The 15206-nt window shown below is 37.0% G+C and overlaps 1 protein-coding gene across 2 annotated transcripts in view; it reads left to right on the forward strand.

Annotated features, from left to right (window-relative positions):
* The window catches only part of LOC123995964, a 73390-nt gene that overhangs the window by 1050 nt on the left and 57134 nt on the right, over positions 1-15206 (forward strand). The gene's annotated exons all lie outside the window — the stretch shown is intronic.

A 15206-nucleotide genomic window follows, 5' to 3' on the forward strand; every position in this document is an offset into this window, starting at 1 on the left:
TGTCATAGTATAATAGAGACAGTAGATCTAGCTGGTCTGTCATAATATAATAGAGACAGTAGATCTAGCTGGTCTGTCATAATATAATAGAGACAGTAGATCTAGCTGGTCTGTCATAATATAATAGAGACAGTAGATCTAGCTGGTCTGTCATAATATATTAAAGACAGTAGATCTAGCTGGTCTGTCATAATATAATAGAGACAGTAGATCTAGCTGGTCTGTCATAATATAATAGAGACAGTAGATCTAGCTGGTCTGTCATAATATAATAGAGACAGTAGATCTAGCTGGTCTGTCATAATATAATAGACAGTAGATCTAGCTGGTCTGTCATAATATAATAGAGACAGTAGATCTAGCTGGTCTGTCATAATATAATAGAGACAGTAGATCTAGCTGGTCTGTCATAATATAATAGAGACAGTAGATCTAGCTGGTCTGTCATAATATAATAGAGACAGTAGATCTAGCTGGTCTGTCATAATATAATAGAGACAGTAGATCTAGCTGGTCTGTCATAATATAATAGAGACAGTAGATCTAGCTGGTCTGTCATAATATCATAGAGACAGTAGATCTAGCTGGTCTGTCATAATATAATAGAGACAGTAGATCTAGCTGGTCTGTCATAATATAATAGAGACAGTACATATACCTGCTCTGTCATAATATAATAGAGACAGCAGATATAGTTTGTCTGTCATAATATATTAGAGACAGTAGATCTAGCTGGTCTGTCATAATATAATAGAGACAGTAGATCTAGCTGGTCTGTCATAATATTATAGAGACAGTAGATCTAGCTGGTCTGTCATAATATCATAGAGACAGTAGATCTAGCTGGTCTGTCATAATATCATAGAGACAGTAGATCTAGCTGGTATGTCATAATATCATAGAGACAGTAGATCTAGCTGGTCTATCATAATACAATAGAGAGGGTAGATCTCGCTGGTCTGTCATAATATAATAGAGACAGTAGATCTAGCTGGTCTGTCATAATATAATAGAGACAGCATATATTGTTGGTCTGTCATAATATAATAGAGACAGTAGATCTAGCTGGTCTGTCATAATATAATAGAGACAGTAGATCTAGCTGGTCTGTCATAATATAATAGAGACAGTAGATCTAGCTGGTCTGTCATAATATCATAGAGACAGTAGATCTAGCTGGTCTGTCATAATATCATAGAGACAGTAGATCTAGCTGGTCTGTCATAATATAATAGAGACAGTAGATCTAGCTGGTCTGTCATAATATAATAGAGACAGTAGATCTAGCTGGTCTGTCATAATATAATAGAGACAGTAGATCTAGCTGGTCTGTCATAATATAATAGAGACAGTACATATACCTGCTCTGTCATAATATAATAGAGACAGCAGATATAGTTTGTCTGTCATAATATATTAGAGACAGTAGATCTAGCTGGTCTGTCATAATATAATAGAGACAGGAGATCTAGCTGGTCTGTCATAATATAATTGTGACAGTAGGTCTAGCTGGTAGGTCATAATATAATAGAGACAGTAGATATAGCTGGTCTGTCATAATATAATAGAGACAGCATATCTAGCTGGTCTGTCATAATATAATAGAGACAGTAGATCTAGCTGGTCTGACATATTATAATAGAGACAGTAGATCTAGCTGGTCTGACATAATATAATAAAGACATTAGATCTAGCTGGTCTGTCATAATATAATAGATACAGGAGATCTAGCTGGTCTGTCATAATATAATTGTGACAGTAGATCTAGCTGGTCTGTCATAATATAATAGAGAGAGTAAATCTAGCTGGTCTGTCATAATATAATAGAGACAGTAGATCTAGCTGGTCTGTCATAATATAATAGAGACAGTAGATCTAGCTGGTCTGTCATAATATAATAGAGACAGTAGATCTAGCTGGTCTGTCATAATATAATAGAGACAGTAGATCTAGCTGGTCTGTCATAATATAATAGAGAGGGTAGATCTAGCTGGTCTGTCATAATATAATAGAGACAGTAGATCTAGCTGGTCTGTCATAATATAATAGAGACAGTAGATCTAGCTGGTCTGTCATAATATAATAGAGAGAGTAGATCTAGCTGGTCTGTCATAATATAATAGAGACAGTAGATCTAGCTGGTCTGTCATAATATAATAGAGAGAGTAGATCTAGCTGGTCTGTCCTAATATAATAGAGACAGTAGATCTAGCTGGTCTGTCATAATATAATAGAGACAGTAGATCTAGCTGGTCTGTCATAATATAATTGTGACAGTAGGTCTAGCTGGTAGGTCATAATATAATAGAGACAGTAGATATAGCTGGTCTGTCATAATATAATAGAGACAGCATATCTAGCTGGTCTGACATAATATAATAGAGACAGTAGATCTAGCTGGTCTGTCATAATATAATAGAGACAGCATATCTAGCTGGTCTGACATAATATAATAGAGACAGTAGATCTAGCTGGTCTGTAATAATATAATAGGGACAGTAGATCTAGCTGGTCTGTCATAATATTATAGACACAGTAGATCCAGCTGGTCTGACATAATATAATAGAGACAGTAGATCTAGCTGGTCTGTCATAATATAACTGTGACAGTAGGTCTAGCTGGTCTGTCATAATATAATAGAGACAGTAGATCTAGCTGGTCTGACATATTATAATAGAGACAGTAGATCTAGCTGGTCTGACATAATATAATAGAGACATTAGATCTAGCTGGTCTGTCATAATATAATAGATACAGGAGATCTAGCTGGTCTGTCATAATATAATTGTGACAGTAGATCTAGCTGGTCTGTCATAATATAATAGAGAGAGTAAATCTAGCTGGTCTGTCATAATATAATAGAGACAGTAGATCTAGCTGGTCTGTCATAATATAATAGAGACAGTAGATCTAGCTGGTCTGTCATAATATAATAGAGACAGTAGATCTAGCTGGTCTGTCATAATATAATAGAGACAGTAGATCTAGCTGGTCTGTCATAATATAATAGAGAGGGTAGATCTAGCTGGTCTGTCATAATATAATAGAGACAGTAGATCTAGCTGGTCTGTCATAATATAATAGAGACAGTAGATCTAGCTGGTTTGTCATAATATAATAGAGAGTAGATCTAGCTGGTCTGTCATAATATAATAGAGACAGTAGATCTAGCTGGTCTGTCATAATATAATAGAGAGAGTAGATCTAGCTGGTCTGTCCTAATATAATAGAGACAGTAGATCTAGCTGGTCTGTCATAATATAATAGAGACAGTAGATCTAGCTGGTCTGTCATAATATAATTGTGACAGTAGGTCTAGCTGGTAGGTCATGATATAATAGAGACAGTAGATATAGCTGGTCTGTCATAATATAATAGAGACAGCATATCTAGCTGGTCTGACATAATATAATAGAGACAGTAGATCTAGCTGGTCTGTCATAATATAATAGAGACAGCATATCTAGCTGGTCTGACATAATATAATAGAGACAGTAGATCTAGCTGGTCTGTAATAATATAATAGGGACAGTAGATCTAGCTGGTCTGTCATAATATCATAGAGACAGTAGATCTAGCTGGTCTGTCATAATATTATAGACACAGTAGATCCAGCTGGTCTGACATAATATAATAGAGACAGTAGATCTAGCTGGTCTGTCATAATATAATAGAGACAGTAGATCTAGCTGGTCTGTCATAATATTATAGACACAGTAGATCCAACTGGTCTGACATAATATAATAGAGACAGTAGATCTAGCTGGTCTGTCATAATATAACTGTGACAGTAGGTCTAGCTGGTACGTCATAATATAATAGAGACAGTAGATCTAGCTGGTCTGTCATAATATAACTGTGACAGTAGGTCTAGCTGGTACGTCATAATATAATAGAGACAGTAGATCTAGCTGGTCTGTCATAATATAATAGAGACAGTAGATCTAGCTGGTCTGTCATAATATAATAGAGACAGTAGATCTAACTGGTCTGTCATATTATAATAGTGACAGTAGGTCTAGCTGGTAGGTCATAATATAATAGAGACAGTAGATCTAGCTGGTCTGTCATAATATAATAGAGACAGCATATCTAGCTGGTCTGACATAATATAATAGAGACAGTAGATCTAGCTGGTCTGTAATAATATAATAGGGACAGTAGATCTAGCTGGTCTGTCATAATATTATAGACACAGTAGATCCAGCTGGTCTGTCATAATATAATAGAGAGAGTAGATCTAGCTGGTCTGTCATAATATAATAGAGACAGTAGATCCAGCTGGTCTGTCATAATATAATAGAGACAGTAGATCTAGCTGGTCTGTCATAATATAATAGGGACAGTAGATCTAGCTGGTCTGTCATAATATAATAGAGACAGTAGATATAGCTGGTCTGTCATAATATAATAGAGGTCTGACATAATATAATAGAGACAGTAGATCTAGCTGGTCTGTCATAATATAATAGAGACAGTATATCTAGCTGGTCTGACATAATATAATAGAGACAGTAGATCTAGCTGGTCTGTAATAATATAATAGGGACAGTAGATCTAGCTGGTCTGTCATAATATTATAGACACAGTAGATCCAGCTGGTCTGTCATAATATAATAGAGACAGTAGATCTAGCTGGTCTGTCATAATATAATAGAGACAGTAGATCTAGCTGGTCTGTCATAATATAATAGAGACAGTAGATCTAGCTGGTCTGTCATAATATAATAGAGACAGTAGATCTAGCTGGTCTGTCATAATATAATAGAGACAGTAGATCTAGCTGGTCTGTCATAATATAATAGAGACAGTAGATCTAGCTGGTCTGTCATAATATAATAGAGACAGTAGATCTAGCTGGTCTGTCATAATATAATAGAGACAGTAGATCTAGCTGGTCTGTCATAATATAATAGAGACAGTAGATCTAGCTGGTCTGTCATAATATAATAGAGACAGTAGATCTAGCTGGTCTGTCATAATATAATAGAGACAGTAGATCTAGCTGGTCTGTCATAATATAATAGAGACAGTAGATCTAGCTGGTCTGTCATAATATAATAGAGACAGTAGATCTAGCTGGTCTGTCATAATATAATAGAGACAGTAGATCTAGCTGGTCTGTCATAATATAATAGAGACAGTAGATCTAGCTGGTTTGTCATAATATAATAGAGAGAGTAGATCTAGCTGGTCTGTCATAATATAATAGAGACAGTAGATCTAGCTGGTCTGTCATAATATAATAGAGAGAGTAGATCTAGCTGGTCTGTCCTAATATAATAGAGACAGTAGATCTAGCTGGTCTGTCATAATATAATAGAGACAGTAGATCTAGCTGGTCTGTCATAATATAATTGTGACAGTAGGTCTAGCTGGTAGGTCATGATATAATAGAGACAGTAGATATAGCTGGTCTGTCATAATATAATAGAGACAGCATATCTAGCTGGTCTGACATAATATAATAGAGACAGTAGATCTAGCTGGTCTGTCATAATATAATAGAGACAGCATATCTAGCTGGTCTGACATAATATAATAGAGACAGTAGATCTAGCTGGTCTGTAATAATATAATAGGGACAGTAGATCTAGCTGGTCTGTCATAATATCATAGAGACAGTAGATCTAGCTGGTCTGTCATAATATTATAGACACAGTAGATCCAGCTGGTCTGACATAATATAATAGAGACAGTAGATCTAGCTGGTCTGTCATAATATAATAGAGACAGTAGATCTAGCTGGTCTGTCATAATATTATAGACACAGTAGATCCAACTGGTCTGACATAATATAATAGAGACAGTAGATCTAGCTGGTCTGTCATAATATAACTGTGACAGTAGGTCTAGCTGGTCGTCATAATATAATAGAGACAGTAGATCTAGCTGGTCTGTCATAATATAACTGTGACAGTAGGTCTAGCTGGTACGTCATAATATAATAGAGACAGTAGATCTAGCTGGTCTGTCATAATATAATAGAGACAGTAGATCTAGCTGGTCTGTCATAATATAATAGAGACAGTAGATCTAACTGGTCTGTCATATTATAATAGTGACAGTAGGTCTAGCTGGTAGGTCATAATATAATAGAGACAGTAGATCTAGCTGGTCTGTCATAATATAATAGAGACAGCATATCTAGCTGGTCTGACATAATATAATAGAGACAGTAGATCTAGCTGGTCTGTAATAATATAATAGGGACAGTAGATCTAGCTGGTCTGTCATAATATTATAGACACAGTAGATCCAGCTGGTCTGTCATAATATAATAGAGACAGTAGATCTAGCTGGTCTGACATAATATAATAGAGACAGTAGATCCAGCTGGTCTGACATAATATAATAGAGACAGTAGATCTAGCTGGTCTGTAATAATATAATAGGGACAGTAGATCTAGCTGGTCTGTCATAATATTATAGACACAGTAGATCCAGCTGGTCTGACATAATATAATAGAGACAGTAGATCTAGCTGGTCTGTCATAATATAACTGTGACAGTAGGTCTAGCTGGTACGTCATAATATAATAGAGACAGTAGATCTAGCTGGTCTGTCATAATATAATAGAGACAGTAGATCTAGCTGGTCTGTCATAGTATAATAGAGACAGTAGATCTAGCTGGTCTGTCATAGTATAATAGAGACAGTAGATCTAGCTGGTCTGTCATAGTATAATAGAGACAGTAGATCTAGCTGGTCTGTCATAATATAATAGAGACAGTAGATCTAGCTGGTCTGTCCTAATATAATAGAGACAGTAGATCTAGCTGGTCTGTCATAGTATAATAGAGACGGTAGATCTAGCTGGTCTGTCATAATATAATAGGGACAGTAGATCTAGCTGGTACGTCATAATATAATAGAGACAGTAGATCTAGCTGGTCTGTCATAATATAATAGAGACAGTAGATCTAGCTGGTCTGTCATAATATAATAGAGACAGTAGATCTAGCTGGTCTGTCATAGTATAATAGGGACAGTAGATCTAGCTGGTCTGTCATAATATAATAGGGACAGTAGATCTAGCTGGTACGTCATAATATAATAGAGACAGTAGATCTAGCTGGTCTGTCATAATATAATAGAGACAGTAGATCTAGCTGGTCTGTCATAGTATAATAGAGACAGTAGATCTAGCTGGTCTGTCATAATATAATAGAGACAGTAGATCTAGCTGGTCTGTCATAATATAATAGAGACAGTAGATCTAGCTGGTCTGTCATAATATAATAGAGACAGTAGATCTAGCTGGTCTGTCATAGTATAATAGAGACAGTAGATCTAGCTGGTCTGTCATAATATAATAGAGACAGTAGATCTAGCTGGTCTGTCATAGTATAATAGAGACAGTAGATCTAGCTGGTCTGTCATAATATAATAGAGACAGTAGATCTAGCTGGTCTGTCATAATATAATAGGGACAGTAGATCTAACTGGTCTGTCACATTATAATAGAGACAGTAGATCTAGCTGGTCTGTCATAATATAATAGAGACAGTAGATCTAACTGGTCTGTCACATTATAATAGAGACAGTAGATCTAGCTGGTCTGTCATAATATAATAGAGACAGTAGATCCAGCTGGTCTGACATAATATAATAGAGACAGTAGATCTAGCTGGTCTGTCATAATATAATAGAGACAGTAGATCTAGCTGGTCTGTCATAATATAATAGAGACAGGAGATCTAACTGGTCTGACATAATATAATAGAGACAGTAGATCTAGCTGGTCTGTCACATTATAATAGAGACAGTAGATCTAGCTGGTACGTCACATTATAATAGAGACAGTAGATCTAACTGGTCTGTCACATTATAATAGAGACAGTAGATCTAGCTGGTCTGTCATAATATAATAGAGACAGTAGATCCAGCTGGTCTGACATAATATAATAGAGACAGTAGATCTAACTGGTCTGACATAATATAATAGAGACAGTAGATCTAGCTGGTCTGTCACATTATAATAGAGACAGTAGATCTAGCTGGTACGTCACATTATAATAGAGACAGTAGATCTAACTGGTCTGTCACATTATAATAGAGACAGTAGATCTAGCTGGTCTGTCATAATATAATAGAGACAGTAGATCCAGCTGGTCTGACATAATATAATAGAGACAGTAGATCTAACTGGTCTGACATAATATAATAGAGACAGTAGATCTAGCTGGTCTGTCACATTATAATAGAGACAGTAGATCTAGCTGGTACGTCACATTATAATAGAGACAGTAGATCTAACTGGTCTGTCACATTATAATAGAGACAGTAGATCTAGCTGGTCTGTCATAATATAATAGAGACAGTAGATCCAGCTGGTCTGACATAATATAATAGAGACAGTAGATCTAGCTGGTCTGTCATAATATAATAGATACAGGAGATCTAGCTGGTCTGTCATAATATAATTGTGACAGTAGATCTAGCTGGTCTGTCATAATATAATAGAGAGAGTAAATCTAGCTGGTCTGTCATAATATAATAGAGACAGTAGATCTAGCTGGTCTGTCATAATATAATAGAGACAGTAGATCTAGCTGGTCTGTCATAATATAATAGAGACAGTAGATCTAGCTGGTCTGTCATAATATAATAGAGACAGTAGATCTAGCTGGTCTGTCATAATATAATAGAGAGGATAGATCTAGCTGGTCTGTCATAATATAATAGAGACAGTAGATCTAGCTGGTCTGTCATAATATAATAGAGACAGTAGATCTAGCTGGTTTGTCATAATATAATAGAGAGAGTAGATCTAGCTGGTCTGTCATAATATAATAGAGACAGTAGATCTAGCTGGTCTGTCATAATATAATAGAGAGAGTAGATCTAGCTGGTCTGTCCTAATATAATAGAGACAGTAGATCTAGCTGGTCTGTCATAATATAATAGAGACAGTAGATCTAGCTGGTCTGTCATAATATAATTGTGACAGTAGGTCTAGCTGGTAGGTCATGATATAATAGAGACAGTAGATATAGCTGGTCTGTCATAATATAATAGAGACAGCATATCTAGCTGGTCTGACATAATATAATAGAGACAGTAGATCTAGCTGGTCTGTCATAATATAATAGAGACAGCATATCTAGCTGGTCTGACATAATATAATAGAGACAGTAGATCTAGCTGGTCTGTAATAATATAATAGGGACAGTAGATCTAGCTGGTCTGTCATAATATCATAGAGACAGTAGATCTAGCTGGTCTGTCATAATATTATAGACACAGTAGATCCAGCTGGTCTGACATAATATAATAGAGACAGTAGATCTAGCTGGTCTGTCATAATATAATAGAGACAGTAGATCTAGCTGGTCTGTCATAATATTATAGACACAGTAGATCCAACTGGTCTGACATAATATAATAGAGACAGTAGATCTAGCTGGTCTGTCATAATATAACTGTGACAGTAGGTCTAGCTGGTACGTCATAATATAATAGAGACAGTAGATCTAGCTGGTCTGTCATAATATAACTGTGACAGTAGGTCTAGCTGGTACGTCATAATATAATAGAGACAGTAGATCTAGCTGGTCTGTCATAATATAATAGAGACAGTAGATCTAGCTGGTCTGTCATAATATAATAGAGACAGTAGATCTAACTGGTCTGTCATATTATAATAGTGACAGTAGGTCTAGCTGGTAGGTCATAATATAATAGAGACAGTAGATCTAGCTGGTCTGTCATAATATAATAGAGACAGCATATCTAGCTGGTCTGACATAATATAATAGAGACAGTAGATCTAGCTGGTCTGTAATAATATAATAGGGACAGTAGATCTAGCTGGTCTGTCATAATATTATAGACACAGTAGATCCAGCTGGTCTGTCATAATATAATAGAGACAGTAGATCTAGCTGGTCTGACATAATATAATAGAGACAGTAGATCCAGCTGGTCTGACATAATATAATAGAGACAGTAGATCTAGCTGGTCTGTAATAATATAATAGGGACAGTAGATCTAGCTGGTCTGTCATAATATTATAGACACAGTAGATCCAGCTGGTCTGACATAATATAATAGAGACAGTAGATCTAGCTGGTCTGTCATAATATAACTGTGACAGTAGGTCTAGCTGGTACGTCATAATATAATAGAGACAGTAGATCTAGCTGGTCTGTCATAATATAATAGAGACAGTAGATCTAGCTGGTCTGTCATAGTATAATAGAGACAGTAGATCTAGCTGGTCTGTCATAGTATAATAGAGACAGTAGATCTAGCTGGTCTGTCATAGTATAATAGAGACAGTAGATCTAGCTGGTCTGTCATAATATAATAGAGACAGTAGATCTAGCTGGTCTGTCCTAATATAATAGAGACAGTAGATCTAGCTGGTCTGTCATAGTATAATAGAGACGGTAGATCTAGCTGGTCTGTCATAATATAATAGGGACAGTAGATCTAGCTGGTACGTCATAATATAATAGAGACAGTAGATCTAGCTGGTCTGTCATAATATAATAGAGACAGTAGATCTAGCTGGTCTGTCATAATATAATAGAGACAGTAGATCTAGCTGGTCTGTCATAGTATAATAGGGACAGTAGATCTAGCTGGTCTGTCATAATATAATAGGGACAGTAGATCTAGCTGGTACGTCATAATATAATAGAGACAGTAGATCTAGCTGGTCTGTCATAATATAATAGAGACAGTAGATCTAGCTGGTCTGTCATAGTATAATAGAGACAGTAGATCTAGCTGGTCTGTCATAATATAATAGAGACAGTAGATCTAGCTGGTCTGTCATAATATAATAGAGACAGTAGATCTAGCTGGTCTGTCATAATATAATAGAGACAGTAGATCTAGCTGGTCTGTCATAGTATAATAGAGACAGTAGATCTAGCTGGTCTGTCATAATATAATAGAGACAGTAGATCTAGCTGGTCTGTCATAGTATAATAGAGACAGTAGATCTAGCTGGTCTGTCATAATATAATAGAGACAGTAGATCTAGCTGGTCTGTCATAATATAATAGGGACAGTAGATCTAACTGGTCTGTCACATTATAATAGAGACAGTAGATCTAGCTGGTCTGTCATAATATAATAGAGACAGTAGATCTAACTGGTCTGTCACATTATAATAGAGACAGTAGATCTAGCTGGTCTGTCATAATATAATAGAGACAGTAGATCCAGCTGGTCTGACATAATATAATAGAGACAGTAGATCTAGCTGGTCTGTCATAATATAATAGAGACAGTAGATCTAGCTGGTCTGTCATAATATAATAGAGACAGGAGATCTAACTGGTCTGACATAATATAATAGAGACAGTAGATCTAGCTGGTCTGTCACATTATAATAGAGACAGTAGATCTAGCTGGTACGTCACATTATAATAGAGACAGTAGATCTAACTGGTCTGTCACATTATAATAGAGACAGTAGATCTAGCTGGTCTGTCATAATATAAAGACAGTAGATCCAGCTGGTCTGACATAATATAATAGAGACAGTAGATCTAACTGGTCTGACATAATATAATAGAGACAGTAGATCTAGCTGGTCTGTCACATTATAATAGAGACAGTAGATCTAGCTGGTACGTCACATTATAATAGAGACAGTAGATCTAACTGGTCTGTCACATTATAATAGAGACAGTAGATCTAGCTGGTCTGTCATAATATAATAGAGACAGTAGATCCAGCTGGTCTGACATAATATAATAGAGACAGTAGATCTAACTGGTCTGACATAATATAATAGAGACAGTAGATCTAGCTGGTCTGTCACATTATAATAGAGACAGTAGATCTAGCTGGTACGTCACATTATAATAGAGACAGTAGATCTAACTGGTCTGTCACATTATAATAGAGACAGTAGATCTAGCTGGTCTGTCATAATATAATAGAGACAGTAGATCCAGCTGGTCTGACATAATATAATAGAGACAGTAGATCTAGCTGGTCTGTCACATTATAATAGAGACAGTAGATCTAGCTGGTACGTCATAGTATAATAGAGACAGTAGATCTAATTAATGATCTAATCCCTGAGCTGACAAGGTACAAATCTATCGTTCTGCCCCTGAACAAAGCAGTTAACCCACTGTTACTAGGCCCTAATTGTAAAGAATAATTTGTTCTTAACTGACTTGCCTAGTTAAATAAAGGTTAAATAAAAAAAATCATATGCTCTGTACTGGTAAGTGGCTCGGGCTCTGGCACGGGCTGCTTGGGGCTGGGGGTAAGAGTCCATGGGTTGGGTAGGATATGGCAAATCCGACCACAATTCTATCTTTCTGCTTCCTGTTTCCAAGCAAAAACTCAAACATGAAGTGCCAGTGACGTGCTCAGTACGGAACTGGTCAAGATGAAGCGGACGCTATGCTATAAGACTGTTTCTTACAGACTGGAATATGTCCCCGACCACATCAAGGACTTTCATTAATTATTGCATCGATGAAGACGTCCCCACTTTGACTGTACGTATCCAAACCAAAAAGCATGGATTAAAGGAGACATCCACGCTGGGCTAAAGGCTGTCATCTCCAGACCTCATGTCTGAGCTACCACTTTCCAGGAACGGGATCTCACAACATGGCATCTGGAGAAATCAGTGGTCCATATAAGATCTCAGTCAATACTACTAATATGTTGTTATTGTAAAACATGCAGAAGAACGATATACACAGAGTATACCAAACATTAGGGAACACCTTCCTAATATCGAGTTCAAAATCTTTCTTTAAACCTGTTTCCTCCCTTTTATCTACACCGGTTGAAGTGACATCATAGCCTTCACCTGGATTCACCTGGTCAGTCTATGTCATAGAAAGAGCAGGTGTTCTTAATGTTTTGTTTACTCAGTGTAGGATTAAGACGGAATCCAACTACAACGGGTCTGACGCTAGTCAGGTGTAGCAGGGCTTGCAGACTATTACGGATTATAAATGGAGAACCAGCCGTGAGTTGCCCAGTGACTACCCTGATGAGCTAAATGCCTTCTGTGCTCGCTCCGGGGTGAACACTGAGCTATATATGAGAGCCCCTGCTGTTCCGGACGGCTGTCTCGCTCTCCGTGGCTGACGTGAGTAAGACATTTAACCTCTCTGCGCAACAAACCCGTTAGTGGGATTAAATTCGACAACATACGGTGATCGCTACATAAATAGTCATATTAAACATTCATGAAAATACAAGTGTCTCACATGGTTCGAAAGCCTAGAATCTTGCTAATCCAACTGCGTTGTCAGATTTTAAAAAGTATTTATCGCGAAAGAATACGCTGCGATAAACTACTTATTCAGCCAGCACTTCCGTAACAAAATCACAGATTGCATTGAAATAAATCGTTTACCTTTGAAGATCTTGCTCTGGTTGCAATCCCAAGGCTCATTGTTACACAATGAATGGTATTTTGTTCGGTTAAATCCATTTTTTATAGCTTAACACAAAACATTTTGTTTTTTGCAAGATGAAGTCTCCCATCACATGCACCACATGCTCAGTGACCCTCTGCTCTACATCAGAAAGAGACTGCTATTGTATCTGGCATCAGCAGCAGAATATTGTCTAGAGTTTTGGCAAAGTTGGTGGGGTTATATGGCAAAATGGGTGGGGGCTGGGTCAGTATGTTATATCTGGAGTACTTTTCCTGTCTTATCCGGTGTCCTGTGTGAATTCATAGCCTGCGGCTATGGAACCCTAAACTGTTCATTTTTACTCTTGAGGTGCTGTTGCACCCTCCACAACCACTGTGATCTCCACTCGGCACAGCTAGAAAAGCCTGGTTCCTCTCTAGGTTTCTTCCTTGTTTTTTTTCTTCCTGAAACTTTGCACAAGTACTGTTGCCCTCTTATATTTTTCACTGAAATTGTCCCCATCATCCTATCTGAATGTTTGTTTTGTCTTGTTCATTTTTAAGATGATGATATAAAAATAAAAAATGTATGTTTTTTTTTCATTGTTTTATCTAAACCAGATCTTATTTTTCTACTGTATTATTATTATTTCTACTGTATTTTATTCCATGTTATGTTTGTTTTACTCCATGTGTAACTCTGTGTCGTTGTATGTGTCAAACTGCTTTGCTTTATCTTGGCCAGGTCACAATTGTAAATGAGAACTTGTTCTCAACTTGCCTACCTGGTTAAATACAGGTGAAATAAATAAATAAAAATCCAAACGAAGAAATAAAAGCACTGTAGATGAGGCTAAACACAGACTAAAATAAGCTAAGAACTCACATGCCAAACGAATAAAAAACACCAGCAACATACTAACGTGACGTATTATGCTAGAAGTTTTTGAGAACTCACAGAGGGTTTTCCAAGTGGTCTGAGCCTGGCAGTCAGTAAAATGTCTGGCCGCCTAGCCCAAAAGCCCTGAGAGTGATAACCTGTTTATCACAGTGTCCAAAGAAGGCCCAGAAGTATGCAGAATGGTGTCGTCTGCGTAGAGGTGGATCAGAGACTCACCAGCAGCAAGAGCGACATCATTGATGTATACAGAGAAGAGAGACGGTCCAAGAATTGAACCCTGTGGCACCCCCATGGAGACTGCCAGAGACCCGGACAACAGACCCTCTCCAACTTGACCTGAGGCTTGGAATGTACTGGCTAGCAAGCTAATAGTGTTAGTCTAATTGTGTTTTTATTCATGGCTGGGCCCGAATATGATAGGTGCAAGATGATTTGCACGCAAGAGGAGGGAGAAAAGGTGAAACTGATCGATGGCCCGGGGGTAAATCTGCCATAAATTTCGGGATTCTCAGGATGGTAGCTCAGCTGCGGCAGCTTGAACCGGTCCACCACTCGCCTGAAACTCTCCTGCCTCAGGGAGGACTACACCCTATTTTCAATGGGTCCAGTGTAGAAATTGTTAATGTTGTAAGTGACTATTGGAGCTGGAAACAGGTTATTTTTTATGGAATATCTACATAGGTGAACTGAGGCCCATTATCAGCAACCATCATTCCTGTGCCGGCACGTTGTGTTAGCAAATCCAACTTTATCATATTAAAAAGGCTAATTGATCATTAGAAAACCCTTTTGCAATTACGTTCGCACAGCTGAAACTGTTTCGTGTTGATTAAAAGAAGAAATACAACTGGCCTTCATTAGACTAGTTGAGTATCTGGAGCATCAGCATTTGTGGGTTGGATTACAGGCTCGAAATGGCCAGAAACAAAGAACTTTGAATTGAGGGTT

This window comes from Oncorhynchus gorbuscha, linkage group LG14 (assembly GCF_021184085.1).
Source record: "Oncorhynchus gorbuscha isolate QuinsamMale2020 ecotype Even-year linkage group LG14, OgorEven_v1.0, whole genome shotgun sequence".
NCBI classification, from domain to species: domain Eukaryota; kingdom Metazoa; phylum Chordata; class Actinopteri; order Salmoniformes; family Salmonidae; genus Oncorhynchus; species Oncorhynchus gorbuscha.